Source organism: Lissotriton helveticus, chromosome 3_1 (assembly GCF_964261635.1).
Source record: "Lissotriton helveticus chromosome 3_1, aLisHel1.1, whole genome shotgun sequence".
Lineage (NCBI taxonomy): Eukaryota > Metazoa > Chordata > Amphibia > Caudata > Salamandridae > Lissotriton > Lissotriton helveticus.
This window is the reverse complement of record NC_136061.1, coordinates 19,321,368-19,332,405: the sequence shown is the minus strand read 5'-3', so window position 1 is coordinate 19,332,405 and position 11,038 is coordinate 19,321,368. Positions and strand designations below refer to the sequence as shown.

General features: G+C 42.2%; 1 long non-coding RNA gene across 1 annotated transcript in view; it reads left to right on the top strand.

The window, feature by feature from the left end:
• Positions 1 to 7,184: 7,184 nt before the first annotated feature.
• The window catches only part of LOC144822043 (uncharacterized), a 48,985-nt gene continuing 45,131 nt past the window's right edge, over positions 7,185 to 11,038 (top strand). Inside the window, exon 1 of the long non-coding RNA XR_013608540.1 lies at positions 7,185 to 7,228. This is a non-coding gene — a long non-coding RNA (uncharacterized LOC144822043). The remainder of the gene's footprint in view (positions 7,229 to 11,038) is intronic.

Sequence of the window (11,038 nt, the reverse complement as noted above, 5' to 3'; positions counted from 1 at the left end):
AGCACTGGGAGAAGCTGCCAGGAATAAGGACACTAACCTTTTCTGGAAAGTGATCAGATCAGTATATAATGATAAACACACTGATAACTGCATAGATGTGGCTATTACAGCAGACCTTTGGGTGGAACACTACGGGAAACTTTATAGTAACCTACAGGGAAACAATACGAACCAACAAAAGGCACTTTTACTCCCAAATAATCCTACTCGAGAAAAGCAGCCAAGTGATCCCCCAGCCTTGCCGTATCCAATTGATCTGGTCTTTACCACCCTAGAAGTTGAACATGCAATCAGGGAAAGTCCTTCAGGGAAAGCTCCTGGTCCTGATTATACACCAGTGGATGCCTATAAAACAAATTTGGAATTTTGGGTACCCCTTTTAACGAACGTCCTGAATATGGGAAACAAATGCGGCCTAATTAACACCTGGTCAGATGCCATTGTAGTCCCCATCTTTAAAAAGGGAAATAGGGACGATCCGGCTTGCTACCGTCCCATATCCTTATTAGACGGTCTTATGAAAATTGCAGGAAGGATCGTACTAAAAAGGATACAGCACTGGGAGACGGAAAACAAGGTCATTTCGGATTTCCAATATGGATTCCGAAAGGGATTGGGAACCCAGGAGCAATGTCTAAACCTGTCCTTATTAATGTCAAAATACATTGAGGCTAAAAAAGGGGACTTGTATGTTACATTTGTTGACCTCAGCTCAGCATTTGATTGTGTGGATCATTTGCAGCTTTGGTCAACTTTGGAGCATATTGGGGTGGATCCCACTATTGTGACATTTATCAAGGAACTTTATAGAGATGCTGGTGCTAGGGTGAGGTTCGGGACCCAGGGGCAATGTACACAGAAATTTTCCATAAATAGAGGGGTCAGACAAGGCTGTATACTTGCGCCCCTTCTATTCAGTTTCTATATAAATTCTGTGGTAGACCATTTGATAAAGCTCCAGATTGACTATCCAGCCGTCAATGGTAGGCCTGTACCCATCCTATTATACGCCGATGATGCGGCTATTATGTCGAGGACTAGGCTAGGGTTGCAGAGAGCGGTAAGAGAATTTACGTCCTATATGGGGCAAAGACACTTGAAAGTAAACATCTCAAAAACTTTCTCTATGCCGTGTACCAGAAAGAGTAAAAGGCCACAATGCTCGATATACCTTGACGGACAAAGAATTGAGACCACAGACACCTTTTGTTATCTGGGGGTTGTTTTTGACAGAAAAGGAGCCTGGAAACATGCAGTTTCGGCTAGGAGGCTTGCTTTCACTCGTGCTATTGGTGCCCTGAGATCTTTTGCAACGAAAATTGGGGGCAAACCGACCGCTGAAATGATACAGATTTATCAAGCAAAGTGTGTAGCGACAGTTACCTATGGAGCAGGTTTATGGGGCTTTGAAGATGTGACCTCACTCCAGATTTGTGAGAATCTTTTTATTCGTTATTTATTGGGGGTGAGTAAATCTACTTCAACTTTTATTACTCACATTGAGACTGGCCTCAAATACCTCACTGATTCCATAAAGCTGTCACCGTGTTTACTTTGGCATAAAATTTGGACCACCAAGGAATGCCAACTTAACAGAGAACTCATCACGGACTGCATGAACTTGGACGCTGTATCAAAAATAAAATGGTTGTGTCATGTACGATGGATGTTTGCCAAGATTGGCTGTCCTGAATATTATGATGACCCAGAGTCTTTAGAAAACCTGTCTAGGTCGTCCCTCAAAAAACTTCTAATTACCCACCTGGAGGGCGTTAGATGGGATACAGAGAAACTCAAAAATACCACCTTGAGTTATCAAAGAATTACTCCCACTGAAGGTCTGCAATTGTATCTCAGGACCGAAACGTCACCTTACTGTCGCATGCTTCTTACCAGGCTGCGTCTAGGCACCTTCTTTCGCATGGTCACTTTCCCAAAACAAAATGAATGGACTGTCCCGAACCTAATTTGCCCATGTGATGACCACTCATCACAAAGCAATATCCATATTATGTTCTTTTGTGCCTTTTACTCTGCCCCAAGAAAACTGTACTTATTACCACTCTTAAAACACTGGGGCATAAGAACATGTAAAAACGCTTATGAAAAACTCCTACTGTTAGATGAGGTATATGTCACTTTTGTTGTTTCCCGTTTTTTAATGTCAGTGATGAAACATAGAAGTTCTATGATGTAACCCTTACATGTTTTTAACTTTTCCATACGTTTTTACATGAGGTTTACGATTGTAATTTCACCATTGACTTTTATTACTTGTAAAATTGCTTTATTGAGTCCTATAAATTCGTTGGGGATAAATTTTTAAAATTTGATGTGAAAATGTATTTGTATGCTTTTATGATTTTATCAAAAAATCGAATAAAGCTATATTTGAATTTGAATTTGAATGAAATGGACCTGTTGACCCCCACATCTCCCAGCGCCTTGAGATCCCCACAGGTGAGTAGTGCACTTACAATTTCACTGATTGATTCTAGATGTGTCCCCTCATCATGAATACTGCGAGTCGAGGCATTTCATGAATGTTTAATCCAGCTTCAGCACCACCCCTCACATCTCCTCACATGTGACAGGGGCTCTCAGTCAATGACTCATAATGCACAAGACAAGCCATGCTAAGGGCAGCACAGGGGGGATAAAGATGAACCTGCTCTCGGGGCCTTACCATAATAAATTGACATAGTAAAATCAGGTCCCTGGCAGCGAAACAGATAATTGATAATAAATATAGACCCAGTCAGTTCTATATTATAGAAGACATGCCCAGCCGGGTAGAGGTCCTCAAAATTTATATTTGAATCAAGGTTTTACAAAACACAATAACACCTTCAACAATTCACGTGCGTGGGGCACAAGCCTGTACCCAACCACAACAATACACGAACAACAACATACATACAAGCCCTTTATGTATGTTGTTGTTCGTGTATTGTTGTGGTTGGGTACAGGCTTGTGCCCCACGCACGTGAATTGTTGAAGGTGTTATTGTGTTTTGTAAAACCTTGATTCAAATATAAATTTTGAGGACCTCTGCCCGGCTGGGCATGTCTTCTATAATATAGAACTGACTGGGTCTATATTTATTATCAATTATCTGTTTCGCTGCCAGGGACCATTGTTGTTTCCATATAACTAAGCTCCCCGAGGTCCCTCGCTGATACTAATTGGGGTCCCCTTGTTGTTTAAAAATAGATAGTAAAATCAGGCCATGACCAAACACGTAGTAAAGGAACATGAACAGGACAAACACTTAGAGATAGATAGATGGAGACAATCCTGCCATGTGTTATTAGGTTCCATATACCCCCCACTGATGCTCATACATTGGTGACCTCACCAAGGCTATGAGACAATATATAACTTAAGTTCTGGTTCATCTAGAAATGTGCATAAGGCCTCATTAGGGTTATGAAAAGCGGTATAACCGATACATCTATTAGGGCCGCATCTATGCTCTGTTGACATCCGGCAGTGCACCAAGACACGTACAATGATGCAACTAGCATTAATGGACAGTACTTCTTACTTGGTTCTCCCAAGAGCTGAAACAAATACACAGATCCCATGGAATATTAATCAAACACAAGACAAACTTCTCACAAAAAAAGGCTAAAATTAAAGAAGGCATTTAAGGGAAAATACCAGTCTCATTCTCCTTGGACTGGTGATGCAGGCATGTTGGCACAGGTGGAAGGAAGCCTGGAGGTAGGGGACTGCATGAACTGCAATTCAGATCATCATGGAGCCCAGTTGGGCATATTTGAAGAATCACACCGGCATGACCACCCTGGGTGGGGACACTGATGTGTCCAAGGAGGAAAGGAAGTTATAGCCTGTGCCGGGCCTGCGCAGCAGCAGTCATTATGTAGGCTCCATGCTTCAGGGTCATCAGAGGCAGCCACAGCTTGTCTGGTGACTTAATGACATTCAAAGACAGAAGAGCATGGTGTGCACATTTGACCCCTATATTCATCCCTCACTTTGTTTTCTAATTCTGAGCTGATAGACCCTGTCTCCCAAAGACCTTGAAATGAGTCCCTCCTTCGCAGCTAAAGAAAACATTTGATCATGTGGACGTCCATTATCACATACAAAACCAGTTCCATCATGCCGCCCATCCATTCTGTACCCTTGCGATCCAATCGTTGCCCACACCACACCTTCACCATATGACTACAAACCCATCAGCGCAGCAAAGACACATAACCTGAACTCCTCAATTTCATCATCCATCTTCCCAGACACATGGAAACATGCCGCAGTCCTCACACTGTTCAAGAACCCTGCCACAGGTCCAGCAATGCTCATGGATTACAGTCCAATCTCTCTGCTACTCTACCCATCTGAAGACTTAGAGAAGCTCATCAACATATGGCTCACTGACCACCTCGGGGACAAACAACTTCTCAAAATAACACAGTCTTGATTCAGACCCAACCACAGCGCAGCAACAGCTGTAATCCCAGTCACAGAGAAAATCCTGGACTTAGGAAAAAGAGAGACCCTCATCTTAATGGGCCTGTCTGCAGATTCACCACAGTTTCACACCCCATCATCATCCAACATTTGCATGACATTGGAATCCGATACACTGCGCTCTGCTGGGGCTGCAGTTCACTAATGTGCTCAGTCAGCCAGGCCGCCAACTCTTCGGAGTCTTGTGCCCTTAGCCATGGTGCATTTGAAGATGATCACTTAGCTTGAACGTTTTCAATGCACACAAGATCCAACTGGCAAGCGCGTCCGAGCCCATGACATCGAAGTCCTTTTTCATAGCGACTACAATCAACTTATGCTCTCACTCACGACCAAGACTCCCATCACCCAAACAAGTGTCTGTCTGATGTAAGTCTCAAAGGTATGAACAGCAATTGTCTCAAACGGAACACTGACAAGACAGAAGTGATAATATTATAGACTAACACATCAGAGTGGGACGCCACCTTTCTAAACTAGGACCCACACCTTGGTACCATCACCGACAATAAACACAATATGACTGCCCAGTTCAGTGCAGGCACAGCTTCCTGCGTCCACACTCTGAAGATGCTGAAGACTAATTTTAAATGGCTGCCTACCAGCACCCGGAAAACCATCACATGTTCTCTCAGCACAAAGAGAATCAGTAAGCAACTCCCCAGATGATTGCAAACCATTTGGAACTCAACAGCAAGAATGACTCTCACCTTCCCGCTCCACACATGCATCACACCACACCCGAAGGGGCTCCACAAGCTTCCCATTCACATACAGAAATAGTTCAAACTACTCAATCATATTTTCAAAGCACTACTTGCACACATCCAATGCATGCACAGAAGCAGATCTGGCAGTCAGACTCTGGGTGGAATGAGCTGCTTTAGTCTATCATAGTTTCCAGAGGTCTGGAAGAAGCTGTACGCCTGGCTGTTCATGAGTTTCTCTTCTACCCTAGGAGAAGCTTGGCTCCCACCTGCTCAGTGCCAGGACCCTCTTCCCAGGGACATTGTGCTGCACAAATCCTCATTGCATAATGTAACAAAGAGCTTGAAAATGCAGGCACTAGCGGCCGTTTATCAGCAGGCCTCTGGACCCAAACGTTCTATGCCCTGGTAGTTGGATCATGTCTGGCCGGCCATAGCACAAAGGACATTGCGGCGGCTCTTTAATGTTACAATGAGTCAAACGATTAAGGGGGAGGGGTACAGAGAAACATAGTCTGATTGGCTCTGATGGATATCCTCTCTAAATACAGACCTGCATTTGATGACTTTTGGGAATCCGTCCAGGGTGCAGATTTGCAGATAGATACATAGTGTTTCCAATTCCTCTTTTACTATATTAGTTGTAATTGCCATTTGTCTGCTAATAAACTTAAAGGACAGCAGCCAGTATTCACCTGTGTTATTATAAGGTTGTTCTCAATAATTGCTGTTTCAGGTATATTTGCTCTCATTCTGGGAACCCCTTGGGCGGAGGCTATCAGATTAAACCCTACCTCTCGTATTTTCTAAGGCTATGTTATAAATGTTATTAAGCGCTCAATTACCCGCAGGGTGGCTTGATGCGGCTTTCACTCATTTGGAAAGTTAAGGGATTTTCTGAATTTCAGGAGACCGAGGAACCCTGCAGGAAGGTGTTTCAGGGCCAGTGGGGATGGATTTACTACTATTTATTTTGGTTTTTTAACAGAAACATACACTCAGAGTTTGTGAATAAGTGAAAAGCTGTACTCACAGTGCAAACTGCTCAATGTGTAGGTTACCCTTATCAAACAGGCCCTCTGAGTCTGTGTTTCAACAGTAACATAGGGAAATTCACAGCTGCAGTGGAGATCTAGGCATTGTAAAGTATTATGGAAAATAAGGATTCTTATTTATCTTAAAATGAAATATTCAAAATATGTTTTTGTAAAATGATAATGTCAATTATTAGATGCATTTACTTTGAATTTAGAAAACTTCTACAGTACAATCTAATGTATTTTGAACAAAAAAGTAATGAATGGAAATATTTTTTAGATGAATTAATATGATTTTCTGAATCTGTGACTCTAAACCTGCAGTGGAAACACAAACAGGCTTGCATTTGGGTGCAATCATCACTCTGACCTGGCTGTCTGATGGCCAATGGGCATCAGCTCAAGAACTCGCTCAAAGTCTGCTTTTCCCCCACACCCCCACTGAAGCAGAAGAACTTTGAGTTTAGTGGGAGGAGGGGATCTTCCTCACAGTCTAACTTATCCTCTTTGTCTCCATGTGTGTTTGTGTTTATGTGGCCTAAAAAGAAGTGCCATTAATTCTATTCCTTTTTGTTTGTACCTCTTTGTGCATTTGTTTATGTCTGTGGTGCTGTGGAAATCAGTGCGTTTCTGTGAATGTACTTGTGTTCCTTATATTTGTGGTATCTGTTCCTATGCACACACACTTGTGTGAGTGTATGTGTGCATGCTGTACTGTGTGTGTCTTTGTGTGCGCATGAAAAGACCTTTTTCAAGGTAGGTCATGCTTGGATGAGATCCACATGGGTAGGAGGGTGGAGTTGATGTCAGTCATGAAGCTGCAAAGAAACAAATAAAGGATATAATTGGATGCTGGAGGAGCGGCAGATCCCTCCCCCTGTGCAGGGTCAGGTATTTAAGGGCAGTCTGCCTCAAATTAAAGTATAGAGCACCCCAGCCCTCACTGTACACCTGTGGGTACCAGACAGACCTGTGGAGCTCCGGAGAGTGAGTATCATGCGTTTCAATTCTATAGGATGGTCCTCGGAGAGGTTAGAGAGACAAGTCCAGACAGGGAATGAGTCTCACCCTGAGGAAGAGGTTTGGATGTTCAGATTGTGGCATGTACCACAGTATGAGGAAAAAATGGAGGTACTGCAGGAGACTGCAGACAGTGAGTATGGGATACAAGAGATTAGAGACACTGAGCCGGGGGTAGAGGAGGTTAAAGACAGAGGGGCATATGTACAAGGACATAACGCCGCCATAGCGACCGTTTTTTTATGTTATGGCGGCTTTTTTTCATCGCCTTATTTACAAATTGCCGCTTACTGAAGATAGTTGCAATTTTCCGACGAAAACATCATATTTAAAGATCTCCACTTTTGTTAGCGAGAGTTAATGAACATGAGGGCATCCTGTGAAAAAACTGCCACTATCCCCTTTTCGCGATATTTATAAGGAATTCCTTGTGTGGTGCAAAACCCAAAAAACTGCCTCTAAGTTCAGTTATAGGCAGTTTTCTAAGACCAGACAATTCCTGGTCTTACAATTGGTGCAAACACTTGGGGCCTCATTTCAGAGGTTTTGGTGCTGGACAGCACTGCAAAGAATATTTCTGCGCCGCCCTGCACCAAAGCAAAAGCTCAGCAATGCGCGCCACAATAAGATAGGGCACAGTCCTCGGTCTGATTCATAAAAACATGTTGCATCACTGTGACAAAACAGCAAAGCAACACTTTTCACTTTTTCCCCTTTCAGACACCATGGTTGCGCTGTATTTACTGTACGGCTCACATTTCATAAGGATTTACAGATATTTCAGTATTCCTGATGTATTTGTCAGCACCAAAGTCAAACAATCCCTATGGCACTGGGCAGGCAGAAGGTTTTCACGCAGTGGTGTCCTAGAATTGTTGCAGTGAAATCCCATGTATTTCACTGCGCCACTCCTATGTGGCCTTGTTACATGGGAACGCCCACCCTGCGTACATCCTACCTGACACAGGCATAATGTGGCATAGCGGTTCACAAGGTCACACATATGCCAAATGTGTCCCTTTGTAAAGAGTTTAGTTTGGTGTCCAAGGTGTCTGCTGTCACCTTCCCCGATGGCCAGCGACCCCCCAGATACTCAGTCTACTGACATGGTGTCGGTGCAGTTGGAGCTCCATCGGTGGAGTTTGCGTGCGGCGGTGTTGGTATCTCTAGGAGTTGGCATACTGGAAGCGCTGAGGGAGTTGTCAAAGATTTCTATGATGGCCTTGATACAGCTGTGGCTGGGGGGGCGATGATGGCGTTTGTGTATGGTGGGTGTGATGAAGGCGTGATGTTTACTATGATGGTTGGTCCAGGAGAGTTCGGGGTGCTGCTGTAGTTCATCATCATTAAAAATCGTTATTGAATTCAAAGAATCATCAAAGCTTATAAGATAGTTCTTTGTACATATTGTAATTTACATTCATCTAAAAATAAGCATAACAATATTTTATATTTACAAGGTCCTAAAATGCAAGACATGTATACTGTTTGAAATTACTTCTTTTATTCTTGACCCCCTATTGTGCTTAATCTTCGGAATACAGTACAAATATAACAATTCAATTAGCACAAGCGGATTTTCAGATCATGCCAGCTACAACCATTACAAGATTAAAAGTGTATACACAATTGTAAAAATCTGTGGTTTAAACCTTTTTTAAATTTAAGCCCATTCCTATATCTAATGTGACTGACAGCCAACAAAAATTCACTAACACCAAATAAAATGAGTTGGCCACTGTCAGTTTTTAAGGTTCTAAGGGACTCTAAGTAGCTCCTGATGCTCAAACTTCTGCACAAAGGCTTGATCCACTTACGTCTGGGTCTAGCATATCCTGCGCAAAAGAATAAAACATGCGCAGTATCCTCATTAGCACCTAATGTACACAGTGAGCATTTAGGATCACTGGCCCTCAGTTGAAATTTTGCCCATTTAGCTGTAAAAGCGTTGACTTGTAATGTCTCATACCTGAATTTCATAGAGTTGGGGTTCAATCTCTTCTAAAAAGGGCTGAAAGCTCAGCGTCAGTTTAAAAAACAAAAATTAAGTTGTCAGTCTCCCAATTTCAGGATTTAAAGTTACTTTGTGTGTTATGAATTCCCAGTATATAGATTTGATCTCTCTCTTTGAATCAGGGGTCAACAGGCTCAGGGTTGCCCAATTTAAGCTTAAACCTAGATCTGAGAGCCATTTATGGATGTGGGCCAACCAGGGAAGAGTGACAAATACATCCAGATGCAGTAGCACCCTCAGGATCTGCCTGTAGATCTCTAACTCCTCCGTTGTCCAGACTCTGACCCCTTAGGCCAATAGCCTCCATACAGCAAGAAACTCTATTCTTTTTATCCCAGTATCATATGTAAGAGGGATCATCGGGGTATTTTTGGGCATGCGTGTCAGCATTCTCTTGATTTTATTTTCCCCTATGATGAGAGACTGTAGGTTCTCTCCCCCCATACCTCAGATTCATAGAGTGTAGCTGATTGAGCTCTGGCTTTATAAACCGCTAATGCAGGAGTAATGGCCTTTGATGAGGTAGATTGCTTCTTCTTCACTACAGGAATAGAGTTCTGCATTAGGATTGTACTTGACTTATTTATTTGAGACCTCCATGTAAGTTTTGAGTATAGAGTAACATCTAGATATACAAAATTTGGGACACATTCCAAAAACTCCCCGTTCAATGTTAATTTTTTCTGGAAGTTTTTATGTGGGTTGATAGCTATGTATTTAGTTTTGTTGGCATTTATCTCAAGTCCCTTTGTCTTGCAATAAATATCAAGGCTATCAAGTACGTTTTGGAGAGCCTTAGGTGTTTGTGACAACAGTATTGTATCGTCTGCAAAGGTGAGAGCACAAATATGGGTGCCTCCAAGTTTGGGGGAATCGTGTGAAGCTGAGTGTAGATGTTCTACCATGTCGTTTACATATATTAGGAAGAGGGTTTGAGCCAGGACACAGCCCTGGCACACCCTCTCCTAATCGGAATTTCTTCCAACATCTCTCCTCCTGGGCCCCAGCGAACCTTTGCAAAATTCCTGTTGTGAAGTCTTATGATCTGATCTAAAATCTTCTCTGGGACTCCCTGACTCTGTAATGATTTCCATAAAAGATCTCTGGGAATGGAATCAAAAGCTGCCTTCAAATCTATGAAGGCAACATATAGGTGTCCCTGCTTAATCTTTGTATACGTCCAAGCTATACTAAAGAGTCTAAATACTTGATCTATTGAGCTTATTAGCTGTCTAAAGCCAGCCTGACAAGGTGAAAGGGGATCAATGACAGAATATCGACAGTCAAAATATCGACTTGCCGAAATATCGAGGTAAAAATATCGAATGCCAGAATAGCGACTTCCTATCTACAAACAGGTAAGTACAAAAATATCGACAGGAAAAAATATAGACAGTCAAAATGTCGAATTTTTTAAATATCTTAAAAGTAATTCAAAACTAATATAATAATAAATATAATTAATTTAAACATACTTAAAATACTTAAATAAACGTAAAATTAATAAATAAATAATGTAACTTAATTTTTTTTTAAACATATATATATATATATATATTACCTACTGGCGGTCGCCAGTAGGTATATATAGTTAGGATTTTTTCTCTATGGGTTTTTTGAAAATTCTATGTCTAATAACTTTGCCGTTTGTGGACGGAATTGGCTGAAATTTTCAGGAAAATGGCACATTTTGTTTCTGAGCAGCCTTTGAAAATTTGGGGGGGGTTCGTCAAGGGGGGGCCGAGAAAAAAGGGGGGTCCCAA